The sequence below is a fragment of the Pezoporus occidentalis genome, unplaced genomic scaffold, assembly GCF_034315485.1.
Source record: "Pezoporus occidentalis ecotype Australia unplaced genomic scaffold, CSIRO_AGI_Poc_V1 ctg11, whole genome shotgun sequence".
NCBI lineage: Eukaryota > Metazoa > Chordata > Aves > Psittaciformes > Psittacidae > Pezoporus > Pezoporus occidentalis.
In genome coordinates this window covers 13,556,631-13,579,587 of record NW_026912886.1, presented here as the reverse complement: position 1 = coordinate 13,579,587, position 22,957 = coordinate 13,556,631, and the positions used below count along the sequence as shown (strand labels likewise).

The 22,957-nt window shown below is 38.4% G+C and overlaps 1 long non-coding RNA gene across 2 annotated transcripts in view; it reads right to left on the bottom strand.

The window, feature by feature from the left end:
* Positions 1-19,866, bottom strand: part of LOC134170262 (uncharacterized) — a 296,517-nt gene extending 276,651 nt beyond the window's left edge. Inside the window, exons 1-2 of one of the 2 annotated variants that reach the window (XR_009967181.1) lie at positions 18,880-19,866; positions 13,687-13,810 (exon numbers count right to left, since the gene is read on the bottom strand). This is a non-coding gene — a long non-coding RNA (uncharacterized LOC134170262). Of the gene's footprint in view, positions 1-13,686; positions 13,811-14,332; positions 14,547-18,879 lie in introns of those variants that run through there. The other variant, XR_009967182.1, reaches the window with a different exon arrangement.
* Between the last annotated feature and the right edge of the window lie 3,091 nt (positions 19,867-22,957).

Here is a 22,957-nt window from a genome sequence, read left to right as displayed (position 1 = left end):
GAAGTTAGATCACTAGTCAAAAAGAAAGTATTTCCACAATTTGCCTCATGTATGCAGAGCTTCTCTGTAAAGGCTTTTTCCCCGATCTCTGGTGCTCACAGAACAAAAGGAAACTTTGCCTCTAAGTGTCTCAAATAATTGCTTATGTTAGGTTAAAGGGCAAATGCTCACAATCCTGGCTTCAGGCCCCGTGCTCAGACAAAATCTAGATTGGCTAAATCTGCAGTACCTTCCAAATGCCTAACTTCACCCTTTCAGGCAAGCAGCTCTCCTGCAGTCATCTGGGCTAGGGCTACATACAGGAGCAGCAGTTTGAATAAAGAATGCATTTTCCAGACTCTGCAGACTAATAGTAATACTGACGCATACATACAGTACCCCAAAAGAGCTGTAACATGGCACTGAGTTGCCTGTTTCTGAAAACCTTAAGACAGGCTTAAGACAATCTGCATTTAGAACATGTTCAAGCTTCCATATATTCTATGTATTCCATGAAATCCTAAATAACTTTTTCTTCTAGAAACTTCAGACCACTATGATTTATTCTTTCATCACTATTCTACACACTACCCTCCCCCTTATTTTGGTTGATCACAATTCCTTAGCACTTTTGATAGACATATGTTGATATGGAACAGGACAGAACGATATCATCCATATGGACAGTGGAATCCACAGCTAGACTTTCAGAGCTAATCAATAAGACTTCCAGTGAAGTCAGTTGGAGTTGCAAGTGTTTAGAACTTCCAAAAATTGAACCAGTGTTGGATAACAAAGAATGGAGCTGCCACGTGTTTGCTCACAGGATATACATTACATTGCAGAACAAAGGCATACTTCAGCTGACATTGTACATTCAGTTATTCTTAGGTAATCTATTAAATATTGATTAAAATAAGTGGGATAAGTGTGGTTTCTTAACTTTATTAAAAGACAAAGAATCTAAAATGCAGTGGAATTCAGTGCAGTAACGCCAAAAGACCACAGCCAGCACATACCACCTTGGACACGGGAAGAGAATACATCTTTCTCATGCCCCTAAAAACAAACCAAACAAATTTCCTCTCCAAATTCTAGAGAATTTCAGCAGGAAACTTTGTTTGTCACAATTTGTCCGCATGCCCAAGACAGGATATGCAAAATGCATTTTTGTACTATCACAATGACAACATTATAGGCTTATCATTTCTTAATTGACTTTATGACTTATAAAAATATTCCTGCAATCCTGCTTTGCATCAATTCTGTAATAATTTAACACACAGCTATGAAATATTCATTCCTGGTGCATTCAAATTCTGAAATATCTGATGGAAAGCCTGGCTAATAAATAGAGCTGAGTTACCAGAATATTAAAAGCACTCAAGCTTTTGCAAGGATCCTTAGTGGGAAAATAAACACACTACTGCTTTTGAGATTAGACTTCTTCCCCTCCCGTTCCCCGAGAACTCAAAGACACCCCTACAACCAAACGATATCAGAATGAAGCCAATTTTGTCCTTAGTAGTTTTATCAAGCCTTTAATACCACATTAGCTGCTTAATACACAGTGAAAGCAGCAACAGAAAAGCACCAGCACCCAACTGCATTCTCAATAGAGATGAAGGCAAAATTTGCAACAAAATATTTATCAGATTTATGCAGCTGCTTTTGCTACTCATGAAATAGCCACGAGCTTTCTATAAATGGAATAATAATAAAAATAGTCACAAAAAGCAGTGTGTGTGCCACAGTTTGTTCTGATTAACAGTTTAATTTGGGACAGTGTCTCAGTGGTGATGTGTCTGGTGTATCACATGACACCATTTTCCCTGCTGATTGGGTGCTGCAAAGGTATTGATGGTACAAGGTTTACATGCGAATCTTAAAGGCACAATTGCAAATACAAATGAACACAACTGGTTTTCCCTGCTAAGACATAGTTATGCAAATGATGACACACATTTAACCAGAGCAATCCATTTCAAAGTGTTTGAATATTTTCTAGTTGCTTCCAACTTCTACTCCACACCAGCCATAATAAATTAATAAGAAAATAAAAGCTCCTACAATGAAATTTCACCAGGTTTACAGAAATATGTGAAGGTACAAGGACTCTGCATGTTCCGTGTCACTGACTCCAGCTTTTCTGGTTTGATTCTCACATGGGAAGTGGTGAGCTTTAGGATCGTGTATGCTCTCAAATCATGATGTGATTTTAGTACTTTGTTTCCCATCAATTTTTAAATTAATTATCTGGAAGCAAGCAGCGGTTCATTTTTGGTCATAGACTTTTTGATTAAAAGCTGTGACCCTTTATGCCTTTTTGGCATGCTCTATACAACACCAATGACATGCAGTATGACCTCTGACACCTGATTCAACAAAAAGTAACTCCCGGACAGATCTTTCATATTCAGCAATCTCTTTGTTACACTGGGACACTTACCCAATTCCATTCCTTAAAATCCACTGTGTCTCCCCATTTGCTCCCCTGCCCCCTCCTACTCTGAAACTTATTTGGTAGCAACATTTTTGTCCTTCCATTTGTGTCTCTCCTTCTGTTTTTACAAACTTTACACTATACCATCATCCCATATGTTTGTGCTGCACACAAGGAGGTTTCTTTAGAAAGCGCTGATGCTAATTATAAATTTAATTTGCATTTTAATTAGAATGGTAGCAAATTAAAAGCATGGCAGCTGGAGAATTTTGAATGCTTTGCAGAGATTTGGTGTCAGTATCTCCCTGCTTCTGACTTCGCTCTCTTTTCATTTTTCCCCTCACTATCTTTCATTCACACAAACATATTGGCAATTTTTCTCCTCTCTCGTTTCTTTTTTTGTCTATTTTTTTATTTCTCCATTTCCCCCCCCAAGGATCAAGTTATAAATTATTTCTTTTTTGTACTGATAAACAGTATACTCTTGTCTTGTGCCAGTACACCATGTACTGTAGTGATAGTGCAGCTTTTAAGTGAGCTTTTGTGAGGCTCTGTCAGTGCTGCCCTATTTTGCTATTTATATCTGCAGTTTATTTACAGGTAGGAATCTGTTCTATACCCCCTCAACTAATTTCAAATTCCAGCCCACAGCAGCAAATTCTAGCCTAGCCCTAGACATAGAATTTTTTTATATGCTATAAATCTGCAGTGAGGATGCAGAATCTTAACAAAAGCCATTCAGAATGCATTGGGGACTGCTCAACTTTTTTTCTTTACTTAGCAAATGCAGCATTCAGTGTGCTTTTGGACAAAAGGCTGAAATAACCTGCCAGTCTTTTGGTCCATATAATGGCATATATTCTGGCCCTAGCATCTCCCAGTGCTGTCTTTCATTTGCTCTGTGAGCATGTCTGCTTTTAGTACTCACGTGAGCACATTTAGTCAGTTCTGTCATTTTCCCTATGTTGCATCTCCATGGTCATTTTCATTCCTTCTGTTCGCTTCCCCCACGGTGTCCTTGCTCAATAATTTTCATTAATTGATTGACAGCTCTGATAGACCCAACTAACCTCTATCCCACTCTCATGTCGGTTTTTAAATAAGTACTTGTACGTCCAATGACCTTGTCGCCTCATCAGATATCAGAAAATGAGCATGCAGATATGGAGGAAGCTGATTAGCAAAATAAGGAAGATCTCACTTCTGGCAGAAGTCCATAATAAGCTCTGACAACTAACTCTGAAGTTAGGCATTTGAAACAAAAGGGACCTACAAATGTGGAATAAATACACCCAAACCAGTTTCCTAAACGCTGGCTATAGTAAAAGGAAGATTCAGAACATCAGGAATGCAACAGTCTTTCTAGAAAGCTAGAAAACAAGCTTTATTTCCAGGAAATATGCATTGCAAATACTCAGACTTATTTTCCTGTTTATAATTCTATTTTCAATTAGTTGTACAGCATGACTTAGCTTCCAAAATCCATTAATGGAAAGGGAAGTAAATGTATAAAGAAAATTACATAGTATTTCATTTTATTTAGCATAAAAGTGAATTATTTAACGCATACCAGTGACCTTTCACTTGGTAAAATTAACTGAGCCTCGAAAAAATTCTAGGTTTTGTTATACACATGCATCTGAATCACAAGATAAACATATACAAGGTATTCTAGGTATCTGCAGTAAGAATTGCCCTTGTAGAAGATACCAGGCTTTAAAGAGACAAAAAAAAAAAAACAAAAAGCTTTAGTCTCATTTTAAATATGGGAAGCTGAGGCACAGTGACACACACAGAAATCTTGTAGATCAGAAGTCAATCCAGCTCAACTCAGGGCCAGTCTATCACCTTTTTCCACAGGGCCCACCCTCTTTGTCTACCTCAGATAACTGCAGCATTGCAAGTTCTCAGTTCTTTTGAATATAGAGCTTTATCTAGTGGTATTTCAGGGGTTTTGATATGAAGTGATGAAGCCAAATGACATTCTCTTTCAGTGTGATTAAATGAGCTAGATTAATAGAATATATCATAAAACACCGTTTAGCAAAGTGTAAAGCCTAACCAAGCTTTGGAGCAACTATCTGAGTTGAGAATCTGTTAAGACCAGAAGATATGATCAAATATACTCCATTGACGAAGGATAAGCAAGTCCACTGGAATTTCACTTCTACATTTTTTCCATGCAGTCACCATTGATTTGAAATGAAATTCACTCAAGAGTATGAGGCCTTGAAACAGAAATGGACTGAAACTGAGCCTAACAATATTATCCCCAAATACAGGATCACCTTATTTCCCTCATACTTTGGCTCTTGCCTAGGTGAAAGACTCTAGTTTTTTTTCTAGGAGATTAAATTATTGCTTAGCTCCAACTGACTATTTCTAGTATTAGCATAAAGTTCTGGTATATATACTCCAGTATTTTATAGAATGATACTTAATGGCATCCTGAAATTACCACACCTGAAATTACCACACTTTTTAGTGTGGCAATATACTCTGAATTTTAGAATGCACGATGCCTGATGTGGGCCGAGTCTGGATTTACATATAGCCAGCTGACAGAAAACAAGCTGCATTTTCATGTAAGTACTCTACCTTGGCACATCACTAATAAAAACATCAAGAAAAAAACATGAAAAATTGGCTTAAAAGAAAAAAAGTATGTGGCAGAAAGTCATATTTTTTAGCACTTTTAAGAGTTTTAAACACAACAAAATCTTGCAAGTCAAGTCAAGTGTCTTAAGACATGCTACATTTTTACAGCTGCAATTAAAAGTCTTCCCCCCAGTTCCCAGTTTCCATCCGTACAGGATTCAAATCTCACTGCTAGGGGATTTGGATGTAAAGGCTTATTTCTGAAAGTTCCCTGACATGAAGAATTTGGCTTGGGTAGACGCTTCCATTAATTTCAAAGCCTTTTGGGCTATCAACAAAAATTCAGTGAAAGTAATCACATGGGTTTTGACTGACTGCTTATATGAGTATAGCTTTGCAGAATCTAAACCAACTAAATTATCTTCAAGATCTAACTTCCATAAGTGGTAAGTAACATTAGGCAAACTGTTGATATTTGGTTGCCCTGATTAACCTTGTATTTTAATCATACCACTGCATAGCAAAATTCTGATTTCTATTCCACTGTTATATGCCCTGAATACCCTTCTCCGCTGGAAAATAAATAAACAAATCAAAACCAGTTCAATTGTTGGATAAATTCTGGTCAACTGAATTTCTTTTAATAACTTTTTATTATGAAGTTGGCCATGGAGTAAACAGCATTCTCCAAATTACAAGTCTTCCACCTTGGCACTTTGGAAAGGCTTGGATTTTATTTCATGTAAGTTTTTTCAGCTGTACAAAATACTTTCATTAACCCAAGAATGGATTATTTGGAGTGCTAATTAATTGATTCTTCAAAATGCCAATTGACATACTCCTAGGGAAAACCTGATCTAAGCAACTATGTTAATCAAGCTATTGTACTTATGGTTCTGTCTGAATATCAGACCATCTGAAATGAGGAGAACTTTGCCATTACTATCCTGGACCTCTTGTGGGCAGCTAATTAATATGAGTAGACTATGACAGTTGCACTTGTACATTCACTGTGCTGCCTGACAATAACTCTATAAAATTAGATTTCAGCTAAAGAATGGAAACAGTGTTAAATACCATTATTTGCCTTCCTTTGATGTGTGAGAGTCATTATGAAAGCAATTACAGCAGTTTCTCTGTCTGTATGTCTACAGGGTATTTATCTGTATCTGTCTGAGTCCTTTGCCAGGTGGAGAATATATGGCATATTAAAGACAAGGGAATTCAGCCTCAATTATCAGACTATGAACAGAAGAAGAAACAAAAATCAGAGTTTTGCAGATGATCCTGCCAGAAAACAATAATTTAATATTAGAGGCAGGTAATCTGGGGAAAACTTGCCCAGCGCAGAATCTTTTTATTCTAATATTACTGAAATCCCTCTCCTTCCATTGTCCTATTTTGTTTTCTATTCTTTTAGCTTCCATGTTTTCCAGTGTCTATGCTCACTTTAAATAAGCTTATGCTAGGCTTGAGTGTCATGAATACAAGACTTTTTTTGCAAGCCATACTTTTTGTTTCTTAATTACATGCAGATATTCTGCCATCTAAGAACTGCTCCCAGGAAACAAGACTCCAAGTGGGATAGGGCTGTATGAGGCAACATGCTGATGGTAGAGTTCAGAGCTTTGTACTACCCACAGAACAATACGTATTTCACTCTGCCTTTGCCCAATTATTTTACTGACCACTGTGGAAGTATGACTAGGCCCATAAATTGGCAGACGCATAAAGAGACTACTCGCTTTACACACAGAAGGGACAATGCTAAATTGATCTCTTAGATTCCTTCAGCTGTCTTCCCAAAGCTCACTGCTGGACGAAGACAATCCTTCCAATTGCTTTTCTATGCCACCAAGTTTAGAACTGACAAAATAATGTTATGCCAATAGCCTTTGAAAAATACTAATTTTTTTTAACCAAACATGTATACAGAAAGCATGAGTACCTTGCTTTTTCACCTGAAAAATGCACTAGTTCCAATCCTGCTTTCTATATATTGAAGGTACATCCATTCATCAACAGCTTCACAGTTCCTACATAACTTGCAAACAGTGGATATTTTATCACCTTGTCCTTCTATCGTTCTACAACACCAGTCCTGTAATAACAAACCTCAGCACAAATCTCAAAACATCAGTTCCATCAAGAATTAGGACTCGTAGTACTATCGGTAAACTCTTGTGATGAAACCCTACAGCTGTTGTCTGTACCAGGAAGCATCATAGAAATGACTTGGTTTCTCCAAATGGATTACCCAGTTGCACCATATACTCACAGGGCAGTTATACTGCTATGGATGAAAGCTGTTTGCCAGGCTATTCAGGGCTGACAGGATGCTAATTTATCTTAGTTGCCTGCTATCCATCATCATTGACAGTCTAGTGAATGTATCGATAAAAGCCAAAGATCCTCTTCCTTTGGTAACCTAAGCTTTATGCTGTCTTTCGTTTCAAATAGAAAGGCAAGAACATTACCAAAATGTCACACTGCTCATCAAGCATGATGCCTATTCTGAAATGTGGGTAATATTTCTAGGAACAGCTTTTGCCATGTTACTAAAACTGTCGCTGGGTATTACCCCAAGATTTTCTGGGTGGAAAAAGTGGGGATTAAAATGCAACAGATACAAGTATGACACCATTTTCTTTATTTTGCATAACCACATGCAGGCACTGGCCAAAGCAAGCTAGGGCATTAGTTTGTAGTTTGCATTAAGAAACTCTGAAGTCCTTCCACCCATGTTCTGTCCCAGTGAATTAGCAGTGACAGTCTTGAGCACTGAAGACAACACTTACCCACAGCAAAACAAAACTGTGCTTCATTTGCTTTAAGCCTGATGCTACCAAGGCCACAGAGATGATACACACCAAGATGTCACCAGTAATGAGTCCAAATTATCCATTATACACTAACGTCAGAACCCTTAATGCATTATTAGTTATCATGTGCATCTTCCCCAAAATTCCTAGAGTCTTTTCCAGCCACACATTTTTGTTTAACTTTTAAAGAAAGCAATTATTAGGCTACAGACATTTCCTTATACCATTCCCAGACATTTTATCAGCAGTCTCATGTTACAATATTGTTTCCGTCCCATAAGGGCATATTCTGATAATGGCCATTGGAAATCTTGCTATGTAACTCTCGAAAAATGAGAATGCTTACAAGCAATGTGTTTGTGTGTGTATGTACACAAATATATAGAGCAACTACAAGAATTTTAGTTAAAACAATTAATGAATAAGTCTTATTAAGATCTTAATACCTTCTGAGCAGAGATTCTGTGTGGCAAAGGAGGAAAGGATTTAATGATATATTAGACATTTTACAGTATAAATATATTCTTGATTAATTAAATCTGTGTAGTCTATTACCTTACCCTGAGGACACTATGATATTCAACAATGCTTTTTTTTGTAAGAAAAAAAACTCAAACAACTGGCTTTTGATATTTAACCTTGGAGAAAAGAGAGGAAAATATTTTACGAACTTGTACAAACAAATTTAACAATGCAACTAGCAGGAAACACACTTATTTTCTTCAAAAAGGAAGATTAATACAGGTTAAAAAGCCTCTCTAGTTTTACAAAATTAATAGTGTGTTTAATTATATGAGATTAAAATTTCATTATACATTATACTTTAATTGGTATAGAAGGGGCCAGAGGTTAAAACCTTTGCACGAGTTACCTTTTGTGCTGTTCCAATATCTAATAACACAGTAGTTTTAAATTATAAACCCCGACAACATTTAACAAGTTTCTTACATGTTTTAATTTTAGCCTAGTAATCTTTCATGTGGAGCAGCAGTGTCCCTGAGGTCATAGTCCTGGACGATGAAACAAGCAGAGACAGAACAGATTACAAAACTAAAGTGGCTGGACATTATTAGATTATGGTAAAGGTGCTACCTGGACTCCAACTATCAGCTACAGGTTTAGATGTAGTTTCTTCACAACATTGCAACAGCTACATGCTATGAGGGTTAAACACAGCGTGTGTGGCAGCTTTCTGCTTCCTAAACAAGCAGTTATACCTTCAAAACCACTGGGAACTTCTCAGGAAGAGATCAAAGAAATCTGTAGGGTCCTTCTAGCAAATGAGTAAAGTGGTCTTGAATGGTTTAAACCAATAATGCCATGTCCTACAAGTGGGATTTTCAGAGGGCTCCAAGGGGTTTAGGCATACAAAGCCTATTAACCTTTAATGGAATTAGGATACCTATTCCAGAGGTGTTTGGAAAACCCAGCACTACTTAGAACAATGTTTCTCAAACATAAATAACTGTTTCAAGGACAAAATGCCTCTATTTTAGAAATTAAGCATGCCATTTTATTCACATGCATGAGTATCAGTTTGATGGTAAGCCAATGCCATCCCCACCCTAACTTCCCCGTGTTGAATCTCTAAGAACAGGATTGGATCTAGGTGGGTCTAACGTGCTGATGTGCAATCACAAGAATGGATAAGAGCCTTAAAAGTGCTCACAAATAATTTATTCTTGCTACACCTGATCATTTTAACAGCCCTCAACACTGAACAATTCAAGGAAAAAACTATTAAAAAATACATAAATGATATGAACCTGATAAATTCTTTTTATGAAATTCTTGTCTGGGAAACTTTCCCAGAAAGCACAGGGAACATGGAAAAGCTTCTTTTAGAGAGTCAGTATTAACTGCTGCCACTACAGGGACCCAAGAGGCTATCTATTATTATCGAATTCAGTGATTATTGATTACTCTTTTGTATTGACAACATCAGTGTGTATATAGATTACCTGCCATATAGCTGCCAATCATGTGAATTTAAGATTTGGACCAACAAGAACCTGCAAAGTAACTTTCCAAAAACATATTTTATTCATTGTTCTCATACCTCTGTGCATATGCCTCTTGAAAATTAAAACTGACTGCTGCTTTGTACAGCAAATCCAGGCAGCTCAGCATCACGCACACTGCATACACAAATAACTGTGGTGTTTAGCACTGTCCCAGAGTGACCTCTAGGAAAGGTGTGTTTGCTCATGTTGTTGAGCTGAGGTGAGAACAGAGTTCTAATTACCTGCCCATTTTTCTGCAGTAGTTTACAGTTGAATCTCATTACCAGATACCTGTTTAATCACCTCTAAAAAGTGCAGTGTAATTAGTACCGCAGCAATATAGAGGCTACAAGGCACTTTCAAGAATGGAAGAAGCCTATTTGATATTCTGTGAATATCTTATTTGAACCAAAATTCAGACACTGAAAAGTACATATTTATATGCTTTTAAAATGCTTAAGTCTTATACTACACCTTCAGACTTTAAAATAGTTGTTCAGAGTCCCATTTGAAGTAAATTACCAACTTCATTTAAATCAGAGTTGTACTAATTTGCCTCGTTAGAGACTTTAACCCGCGCTCCTTTTCAGTATCATACCACAAACTCTGGGCCTCATAATGTTTTCACTAAAAAAAGAACACTTCAAAGGGATTGTGTGCTTAATGAAATTCAGAATGAGGCCTTCTGCAAGGAACTACAGTGAGCAATTTTAAAGTATCTTCTTCATTAAAAGGACAAACTTTCAGAGCCAGCAAATGAAATTCTGTAATTAAAACATGTTTGTTTAAAAAAAAAATCTGGAGAGGTCTTGGACAGTGAAATAATATCCTTTAGATTAGTGTTTAATTGAAAACAGTATTTACTGCTCTAGTGCATTTGATATAGCTCTCTACTGCGCTGCTTTATGTATAATTGTATTTTGCAACCAATTTAAAATAACCAGATGACTGCAGTCCTTATATAAGGTGAAGATGAGTCCTTGCAAGGATATCAATGTCTACAGGGGTTTCTTTCTAACAGATATGAAAAAGTAATTTCCATTCTGCTACTTTCGTGTGATCTTTCCTGCATATAAAATGCCTTTCACATACATACACACAAGACTCCTCACCTGAAAAGAATATTACCTAAAAATCAACATACCATACTCTAATATTCTCTGCATCTTTGATTTAAGAAAAAGTTAGGTCATTATAATAGCAACTCTTCTTTTAAAGGCATAATTTGTTGCTTTTATGCCTATGGTCTTATTAAAATGTGAATGCTACAATTATAGCAAAGAAAACGGGTACAATTCTGACTTGACAGTGGTATGTGTTAACAGACTAAAAGATTTCCAGAATGCAAAAGGGAAGTCCAGGGTTATTGACACTTCTCCCAAAACTATTTCCTGTCTTTGAGATATCACTGGTAAAAACAAACTTTAAATTACAAAGCAGTTTAACCTGGTCTTACAAAAAGCCTGAAAACTCTAAATCTGGCCACATCACTAGAAAGATTAATGATGATTATCCAGCCTACCTTCTCATCCTACTGACAGTTCGTCTCATTGCATCTTTGACCAAGTTTTGTTTAGCCACACTCTGATCAATGACCCCTGTCCGTCTTCAAGCTCATATAAAGGTGAATTTAATATGCTGCTATTGAAATAGTAATACCAACATCCTGGTGCACTGGGAGAAATTCTGCTACAGATTAGAAGATTTCTTGGTAATATATTTTTAAAGGTGTTTTCAAAAGCAGGGAGAGGACCTCAGTATGACTTAGTTGTATGTGAGTGCCAGAAGCTTTTTCCGTATGTCCCCATAGCCTGATTGCATTTAGCGTACTGGCCTATTGTTATAGACAAGAGAATGTCCAACTCTCTCAAGGTTAATTGACTGCTGTTCTTTGAAATATACATGAGAAACTTTATTGACTATTTCACATCCAACCTCACCTGTCATGCAGGAGGAGAGCAGTAACAGGGGAAAAGGACTCCACAAAAGGATGAGAAGGACAAAGGTGAAATGCAGAGGGCTGCACTAAATTTTGCCAGATCCTTTCTCTGTTGTTGCTGGGTATATTTTTGTGATTAGAAACAGTCCAATTTTAAAAAGAGATTTAGCCTAAAAATTTACCAAATTAATTAGTTTTCCTATTGCTGTAGGGCCTCAAGGCAACTCAAACCAAACAGGAATATGCAGATAGCCCAGATTCATTCGCAAAATTAACATTAGTAGATTTTAAACCTTTCCTAACAACAGTAATTTCTTCACATGCAACAATACTTCCATAACATTTTAAAGTCTTCTCTGATACCAATGTTCATAAACAATTACTTTATCTCAGATATTACAATAGCAGAACCCAAATTACCTGAATCATGTACAGATAAAATGAGAAACCTATCATGTTGGCATGGACACATTTCTGATAGAGACCATAAGGAGAGTAAATTAGACCATCTCATCATCCCTGAAGTGATACATATAACTTTCCGAGCTCTTTCCCATCAAATTTCAGCCTTGCAATATTAAACCAGAATATCCAACTGTATCTTCAAAAGTGTACAAATTACCTGCAAGAGTTCTGTGAGGGAAACAGTGCTCCCTCCGTGACCGTTACATGCTGTCTGCATACATGCATCTCAGATGTGTAGCATCTCCTGGAGATACTATTTCTTCTATGACGTATCACATAGCAACTGACATTCTAAAATGCAATCTTTCCAGGCTTAAATCTTCAAGGGATAGACTTAAATTTGGCTTAAATATCATACAGCTTCTTGTGTTTTGAATGTTCTGACACCAGAATAACAGCTTTAATTGAAAAACCTCAACCCACTTTGAAAATAATTCCATATAAAACTGGAAAAAAAAGGGGTATTTTTTCCAGATAAAAGCAAGCATCATTTTGAACAACACACATATATTACTTCACACAACAGCAATTATTGTTATGCTCAAATTGGAAAAAGGGTTTACCTTGGATTGCTGACACAGCCCTACCCACATAACACTTCACCCTGAAGAGCATATATAAGCTAAACGCACATCTCATTTTTAGCACAGTCCATGACTTATGTCACCACAATGACAAGCCCGCATAAGACATATTTTTGATGACAAGATAACCCCACGTAATGCCTCCACCATGATAACTGGATTTTTACTAAGCTTTCCATGACCAAATTACAGCCATAATGATGACATACTGCACACCACTGCCAAGCACCATAAAGTGACACCTGCTTACAACAGATTGAACTGGAACTTGTCAATATGACCAGAAACATTACCAGTAACTAAGAACTGTTTCCTAAGCTTTACTCATATTGGATAGTACATGCTTAGCTTGGCATCCTTAATAGAAGCAGAACCTTGCTTACACCACCTAGAAACTGAGACCGAAGAAACATTCTTATGTTGTTGATGGAACAACAAAAAACTATCCATACCATACAAAGGAGTACCAGTAAGATCCAATTAAATCTCTGGACTGCATTCAACCTCTATCTAGACTCCATATTACAGAAAAACCACACACTCTGTGCAAAAGCCAGAGGTAGAATATTTTCATTACTCAGTTCAGTACTAGGAGGTTAAAAATGCCAGTGTCCTATTCCCTTTCAAAACCTCTCATCTCCTACCCCCTACCTGCCAGCTGTATAGAGTATTTCCCTTGTCACTAATTCTGATAGCTTGCCCTAATTAACTCATTTTATCTTTTGGTACAAATCAATTACAATTAAAATATAGTTTGTCAAACCTCAGTGGAGTATTGTTTCATGTTAAAAACATTCTTACTCATAAGAGAAAGTGTGATTAACTTCAATAGAAAGTGTAAAGTTTAACTTACTATGAGCTGGGGGATTCAAGCACAATTCTTTTGGAGAACACTTCAAGCTTCATCTCAGTGGAAGGAAATTAAAGGAGTGGAACGGTTTACGCTGGTCACTCAGATCATCAGTGTGTGGCTGGATCTAGGAAAAACATAATGTTGTTTTGTCTAAGGCTTGCTTGTTTAGGTTTAAAAGAGCACAGAATCATGACTCAATGCAGATGGTCCAGATTCTTGTTTGTTTATGAAAACAAACAAACACACAGGTGGTGAATAAGATCACAGAATCATGATCATGAAAGAATATCCAACCCTTGAAGGAACAAGCCCCAAAGCTTCTTAGGCATCATGCTTTTTGAAACATGCCTGAAATGTGAAGCACTATATTTTAATTCCAGGTGGTAGATTAAAATGCAACAAGTCCAATGTTCCACTAGAGATTAAGGAAACCAATTTCTTTGACCATAAGTCTGTAGTAGCAGGAAAGTCTGTCAGAGGTTCCTCCTTTTAACAGAGCCAGAGAGAGGTCCAAAAAGGGCCTTACCACCACAGAAACCATTTTAATTAAATACACTGCAGAAAAAAACCTTCCACACATTATAGAACACATTACATTCCAAATAAACATGATAGATGGTTGTAACAACAACAAAGAAACCCTTACTTAGGTAAATGTGACTGCAACAACGATTATTTTTCCCCCCATCCTCGGAATATGGTCACACAACCCCCAGTGACAGACCACAACAGGGCAAGCCCTAGTCTGACAGAGTTCAGCGGTTATTTTGGGTCTAAACAGCAGCGGTTTGGGTGCCGAGGCTGCAGGGCGTCGTGAGGGAGCGAGGACACCGCCCCTCAGACCGCCCCGCGCCGGTCCCGACCGGTTCTGACCGGCAGGACCGCGGCCAGCCCGGGAGCAGGCACTGAGGGAGGGAGCGGGAAAGAAGGGCCCTGCAGTGTGAGGGGCTGAGGAGAGGCGGGGGGTGATGGAGGGGGCAGCGTGCTCTGAACGGAGCAAGGGAGGCTCTGCGAAGGGGACATGGCCGGAGGCTCGGAGGCACGCCATGCCTGAGGGGGACCCCACGATGCAGCACGTTTCCCTGAGGGGCTGCAGCCCACGAGCAATCCATGCCAGTGCAAGGACATGCCTGTGGAACAGCACCATGGCACATCAACAACCCGACCCCCAAACTACCAGTTCTCAAGGAAAATGAGAACAAATATGTTTGGGAAAGATTCTTCCACCTGGTTCAGACTGTGAATGGATGACGCTGTTATTTGCAGCCTTTGCATAACCTGTGGGAGTGCACCGTCTAGATTTACCTGTGTTGGAATGGTATTCTGAGGACAAAAAATCTGGGACTGTTCCAGGAAATACTTATTATGGTTTAAAAACTCATAGCAGGTATGATACAGAATATAAAATTATAATGCATTTTTCTAGGAGACTCAGGAAAGCATCCTTACTATTGCTGATTCATGCAAAGATCTTATGGATTTGTGCTTTGCTGTACAGGTCTAATAGTAGACAACGCACAACTTCCTAAAACATCTGCTATTCACAGTTATCTCTCTTACATTAAAACACCCTGTGTCTTTATAAAGTACTGACCTAGTACAAACCTCATCTACCCTTTAAAGCCTGTTCACAAAACCCTACAGTGCAACTTTGTCTCAGTAGACCTCATACTAAATACAGTGTTGTCTGTTCATGCCACTTCACCTCATCTTAGGTCAAATACCTACCTTCCTATAGGGGGTATAAATCTTTTTTTACACTTTAAAACCTGTTCTTTGCTATGCAGAAGAGTGAAAATAAAGCATACGTGTGCCATGGACACGTATAGGTACTCATAGAGCATTTTCCCCTGATAAGCAACAGACCAGCACCCTCTTATTTCCATGTAGCTATGATTTCATCCAATAATTCCTGCAGTGCTTCAACAGTCCTCTTCAGCATCATGATCAGCTGATTGTAAAACTCCTAGTCAACATAAAACCATAAGTGGTTAAGATGTAAGGTGACTTGGGGCATCATCAGATCTCTTGTATGTGAGCAATGAGCCTGCCCAGCCCACCCCGGCCTGGGTTTTCTGTTAGGTGCAAATGATGTCCAGCATCCTCAAAACCAGCACCTGAAATCCAGGTGGCTGTACTAAAAGTCAAAGTTTTTATTCCCACCAAGGAAACTGCAATAAAAAGGGGGCATTATTTGACAAATGGATTTTTGATGCACACTTATAGTGTAATGAATAAGATCACGGTATTTGCTATTAGCTGGGAGTTTGTGGTGATTGCTGCTACCAGAAGCTTGAACTACTTTCTTTATGTTTTTATCCTGTAAGATTCCACGGGTATTTTACTGCACATTTGTAATAAGTACAGCTCTAGATTAGCAAACCACAGTTTTGTTTGACCCCAGCTACCACGTAAGCTTCTAGTTTTCTCTGGTCTAAAGTACACTGAAGTATTTTTCTGCTTTCCTGCAGTTTTTAAGTAGATAATAAGTCCCAAACTTCACCAGCCTTTAGCTGAAAGAAGCTTGTCACGGTGGTTGGTAGCTAATGAAGATCCTTTTAGTTTATCTTCATCAATTGTCAAATATTTGAGTCCATGAAGTGGTGTGATGAGGTACAAAGACAGATATTTGAAGGGATTTTAACTCATTTGAGCAATTACATGCTTAACTGCCCTGCGATAATCTGTCAGTCTGAGTCTTTTCTACACAGCAGAAGTGGGGAGTATTAGAATAGCTGGATTTGGAACATAAAGGCCTGGCCTGAATGGAAGAAAGGCACCAGAGAAATTAATTGCCAGTAACAAACAGCAGGACTGCTTGCAAGTTATATATCACATAGTTACCTACCAGCAGTGGTAGAAGCCAGCTGTAAAATAACATACTGAATTGTGACAAAATAGTCACTACTATTAAATTCCTCATGATATTTCCTGATTTCAACTAATGTTGACTAATCAAGTTTATTGTATTACTTAAATTATATAGATACAGAGATAAAAATCTTGCTTTATATAAAGATTTCCTGAATGCAATTTTCAGTAAAACAAATATTTTTTTAATTACAGCTCTGAGTTTTAAGAGGTGATTTATAATTTATATGCTTTTGTTTGTTTTTATGCACAGGTTTCTGCCATACTCAGAACATAACGATTATGTAGATTCAGTAATGGAACAATGAGTTAAACAAAAAAAGGGGCGGGGGGGGAATATTCCTTTGCATGTGATTCTTTAATTCTGAAATAATCACATTAGAGCCAGATTATTAGGAAGATTGAATTGATAATGTGTATTGCTTATAATGGTATAGTTAGGACTTCCTTGGGTCCCATAAGTTCTAAGGGGAGCCAAGAGAAAATAATTGCAGAGCAGCCATCTCACTTTAGCCCAGGCTCATGGCTACTCTGGGCCACTGTTACCAGAAACCTGCCTAACTGTTCTTCTTTCTTTTCCTTCCTTTCTCTGTCAGGTCCCTGGTGCCATCTCCTTGCTCCATCAGTTGCCTCATTTCTTTCAGAGCCTCCCTATCCCCCGCTGTATGCCACAGGAAGACCTCTTCAGGTAGGAGTCAGTGATCTTGACTGCCAGAGAGCATAGCCATGGCATAGCAATATTTTCTCCAAAAATCCCACAGCAGCTTTCTCCTATACTCACAGAACTCTGTAACACTCTGGAACTTCCTGCAGTGGGGAAATATCAGTCCCTGTTACACTCTTTCTACACCAGAAATAAAGTAGTCTTTGACTTAGGCACATTTGGGTTTGTTTCTTTCTCCCCTTTGGAATTACACCATGAAACCAGCATAAGGAACATGGACTTGAGACTACAACTAATGCAAGTGTCAAAACACACATACTGAAGTCTCTCTTTGCCTTCCTGGTAACACTGGCCAAAAATGGCGGTGTGTTTCTGTTCAGAGAGGGCCATTTCATTCACATTACGTGTGTTAGTTATGATGTTTATTTTAGATTTGCTGTCTCCCTAAGGTGCCAGCTCTGAGGGAGCTAGTTAGCATGGTGGTGTTAGGTACAAAGCAAAAGCCCTTCACCTCGGGGACTGTGCTTCAGTTCTGACCTAAGGTCAGAAAGGAAATAAGATAGGTAATCTCAGCTCTGTCCCTAACGACCGGTATTCCACATCACAATGCTACACATGGCTGTCAGCTTCTGCTCAGGAGAGGCCCAGGACACAGCCAGCATGAAGAACTAATTACCCTCCCAGCCCAGGGAACAAATGGGCAGCCCAGCTCAGCAGGCTGAGATCACTGGTGAGGTACTGCAGCAGGCTAATAAAGTGGAGGAGTGTCACATGCATGGCTGTGGCATACAGTTCATGAGGCGCTTTATTTTTCCTTCATTAATGAGTGTTTTATTTTAGGCTCACTGTATCACATTAACATATTAAAAAAGAAGAAAAGAAAAAAAGAAAATAATAGAGTTGATTTATTCAGTCAGCCCGGTGCTGCAAACATCACCTGCCTTTTGTTTTTACAGGCCTAATTCACATGGGCCAAATTAAGTCCAGACTTTTATGAGTGGGGCTTAAAGGGCACAAAGAGCTGCTTCCCTCATCAGTGGAAGAAACCATAAATTGGCTGCTTGCACTGGAGAATCCAGAGGTAGAAATCATGCAGTTCAGCAGCATCCGTTGGGTCAGACAGGCCATGTCTGAGCAGGATGGACTAGGATGTGTTCTCACTCTCTCCCAAAAACTAAGGCAGGGGAACCAGTAAGGAAGCAAAGACTTCAAAGAAACTGATCTTTAACACTCTCCCCTGGCACCCCTGAAGCCACCACCACCCCTGGGTATCACTGTTCACAGGCACAGAAGCATCTGAAATTAACTAGCTCACAACCTAATACTTATTAGGATGAAGCAGCTTATTGTAGTTACAGCATTCACTGCCTAGACCAAGGAGTATAAATACCTGCCACCAGAAACACAGGTACTCACAACTCTGTTACAACCAACTTCAACAGGAGAGCCAGGAGGACATTTCTTGTCTTACGATAGCACAGGACATACACAGAGCTTACAGCAAAACATGGAGCAGTGAGCACAAAGAAACAGGATATTTTAAAAAGTACATGCTTTTATGGCTCTTAGAAGAGCAAAAGCATTAATTAAAAGAAAAGTAGATACTGAAGGAAGCAATTAGACATTGGAAAAACGTGTAATAATTGCCAGAAAGTTACCTTCACACAGGCGCACTGGAGCCGCGCAACTGTCTCTGCGCCAAAACCAGCAACCAGCTACCCCAAACAGGCTCCAACTGTGCCCTCGGGCACTCACATGTGAGCATTTATACCTGGGAGCAGGTTGTGCCCTCTGCTTCCACCTAGGTGGGATCCTGGGAAATGTAGTCTGCCAAGCGGCTCTTCTTTTGCATGGGTTACCTTGACTACATTAAATCACGTGATTTTAAAAGATTTTTAAGCATTTATATGAGCACGTGGGCTTTCTCAATTAAAAAGCAAATCTGGACTTTTTCAGGTGATGGGAATTATAAATATGTCTTTTAAAAGCAGGCTGGTCAGAGCAGGGAGGAAGCTGAGCCACATTTATCTTCACCTGGCACAGACGTGGCAGTGTAGGCTTCAGACGTTTGTCTTTTTATTTAGAGTGCTGAATTTCAGAGTGCACTGCAGCACAGGTGAATGCCACAGTAGCCACATGCGCTTGTTCTCAGAAACAAATTTAGGAGTAAAGGAGGGGAACATTAAAACAACAGCCATCCAATGCAAATGTCAATTTATTGTATATTTACCTCCTTCCACAAAAAAAAATGGGTTACTATATACATTGCAGATGGATGTTCTCCTCCTTTGTATGGACCACGAACCTAATTTTTAAGAAACCCAGGCTGAGATAACTGTATACTTTCAATGAGAAAGGATGCACTGGGTCAGAATACAGCTTCTTAGTGGCATTTTACTTTCTGTTTCTATGACACCTGGAAGGAACACAGTGTAGAAAACAAACCAATTCATGATATGCTACCAACTTTGTAGATTTCATGTCTATCATATCCCTAACAGCATCAGTATGAGAAAAACGCCTGTAAGCTTCAGTGGGAATGAAGGAAAATAAATCATACTGTTCCCAGCCTTTCCGAAGAAGAGAAACCATTTGCCACTTGTGCGGACTTTTCCTTCAAACTATATGTCAGATAAAAATGTCAAATTGACTGGGGATTAGATCTGAAATCAGTCTAGAGTCTGTTTCACTGAAAAACAATTATCAGCAGCCTTCTTAGAGCTGTGGGGAAATCTGTACAGACAGACTATTAGACCAAGAAGGCAAGCAATGTACCCTCGTGGGGTTTTTGTGTTTTGGTGAGAGCGTGTACCTCCACTAGAAAACTTCATCTAGTTCTTAGGTCTTGAACTGAGCTTAACCATTAATTTTACTTGCTGCAATGTCATTAAGCCACAAATAAATGCAGTAAGTTCCAAAACTGAGTCACTCCTTGTTGAACCCAGTCCTGGCAGCTGCTCATGTTTTTCTGGATGAGAAACAAAGCTGGCAGAATGAGGCACAGGCTGGACTTTGTGTCTCTACACCCAGTAGCAGAACTGAACTGGCATATTTAGGAATAAACAGTGATGAGACACAGATCCAACACAAGGATGCCCTGGTTCATAGTATCCCTCCCTGGACTGTAACACAGAGCAGCAATCCTTGCAAAGGACAAATCTTGATTATATGTGTTTGGTCCCAGTTTGATAGTGAAATGGAATACTGGGAAGTATGACAGTAAAAACAGTTGAATTCTCTAACTTTCATTTAGACAACTGGAAATAAACTTTGCAAACATGGGTAGTGAATGGTTTTATCCTTCTAAATTCAGTAAGGATTTCACCCCACATCTTTTTAGTTTAACAGTCCTATAAGCTAAATTTACTGACATTCTGCAGAAAATAGGACTAAAGTAGCAGGTGTACGCTCATCACTTTAATTTATCTAGTTGGTCCTGGTATAATAGAGATTTCGCATTACAGCCAAGCTTTTCTGACAGAGGTAAAACAGTCTTCCAGTAACACTAAAAATTATCACTTTCATTATGATAGCACATGGGAGCCTTAGATGATGGTTAGAACCTATCAGACAAATACGAAAGACAGAGGAAGAAAGGGGTTTTCAGAATGCAGCATCTTCTATTTCAAAAGTGACAAAGATAGCCCTCTAAAATTAAATCTTCAAGAAATATGAGAGACAGAAGTTTTGCCTGAGATCTGTTTCGTATTCTTATTAGCATTGTTCCCCAGGGGCAAGTAATTTTGAGTGCAATACAAAGTTGATAATATGCTCAGTGTAATTATAATGAGGATTGATTAAGTTGGTAGCCAAAGTACATTAGCTTTCTATCTGAGAGAGCATCATAAAAGAAAACCACATTAAAAGTTTTGGAAAGTATTATACACAGGGATTGACAACTAGCTCCCTGGTGAAATAACATCAAAGCTGATATATATTGTATGCAAAACAACCCACAAACAGAGAAAATATTCTATTTCTTTCAAGGCTTCCATGTCAAAAACTTAAAATCTGAATACATCAGATGCTGCAAAGGAGAATAAAGTATTGACAGCTGTAGCTATTCTATGCAATTAAGCTCAACATGCCCCCTTTTTCAGTGGCTGCTGAACAACTGTGTTTGCCTTTGGAATTTTCTTCTCAGTTTCACAGGAACATTTGGCAACAGAAACAATTTTTTGAAGAAATTATTTCAGGAACTGATTCATCCCTGATTCTAGGGGAATTACAAGAGCTAACTGGTACAAGGACTCATTAAGACAGTCCCCTGTTTTAAAGTACTTCCTCCTTTTGTTTTCTGTTTTTATTTCACATTTACCTGGATCTGACATTTGAGTGTATTTTGAGTTTGTAACAGTGAATCAACCTGTCTGCAGTCAGACAAAATCTGAATATTTCACATGCCTGAATCCTGCTCCTCTGATGGGCAGAACTTGCAGATACAACTTTTTAATTATCATTTCTAGGTCATGATCACTTAACAAAATATGATCCATACCCAATGTTATAAGGTGGAATAACCATGAAGACTTTTGAGTCTGAATCTCTAATGGGCTGAAATACCAGCTCCAAAACAGTGGTGAACTTTTTAAGTGCCTTCCTTTGTAGGAAGTCATTCCAGGAAGTGTGATTCAGGATGCCAAAATTAATGGAATGATTGAAATGCTGAATTTAAAGCATCTGCTTTGAAAGATCAGCATTATCAGACCAGCATGCTCATTCTAGTCTAAAGTATGAAATAGGTTTGTTTGCTTGAAAAGGTATGGTACATGAGTGTGAAAATCCAGCACTTTTTATGAACTTGGGACCTTCTAGTTCATCAAAGTCATGTCCCAGTTACTGCAGGCAACTATGTCATAAAAAACAACTTAAAAGTAGTAAATTCCATCTTAACATTACCAAAACAGTTTACACCTATTGCTTCATTGCTCCACTACAGCAGCCGCTCTTTTTCTGATTTTCAGCCTCAGTGTATTTGTAGCTTATCATATCCATTCTATCCAACTGTTCTTTCTCTGATCTAATATCATCCTGAGTTATGAAGACCTTGGACAGTGTCTACAGCTTTTAAGGAATATGCAAAAATATATCTTCAAGGTTTACCCAAAAATGCAGAGCTTTAATGAGCAGGGTATAACCACATGAAAAAAGGGGGGAGAAGGGATGCTGAGTATCACTGGACTGGATATTACAGTGTTGATGTATAAAGACAGCCTTAAAAAGGGTAGTGCTGGCTTGTGCAGCAAAATGATATTGACACAATTAGTTCAATGCTGGTTTTAGAGTTTAGAGAATATGACCTCTAGATTTTTCATCTTCAAAGGTTACTTCTAATTAGCATCCAGTGATAACATGTTAGAGATGCTTCTTTAAAAGATATCACAGCTCTAGCAATGAGTACTGACATGGTATCTATCAAAGTCTCATGGTGCCTGCAATTCTGACAAAAGGCACTCCAAAGGACTGGCACGTATCACCTTATTTGCATTTTTGCATTTCATTATGCTCATAATTGCATACCACCACAGCAATTCTTCCCCACTATCTCCAAAAACATTATCAGCAACGTCTGAAATAAATGCTTAAATGTCAACAATTGACGAGCAAGAAAAGCTGACCTTTGCAGGATCTCATTCTTTTGAGAATTGCCCTGGTATGACTCACTCCTTAACTTTCTGTTTCTGTTTGATAACACCAAAAGAACATAGTTTCTGTATGGATCATTTGTGTATCTTG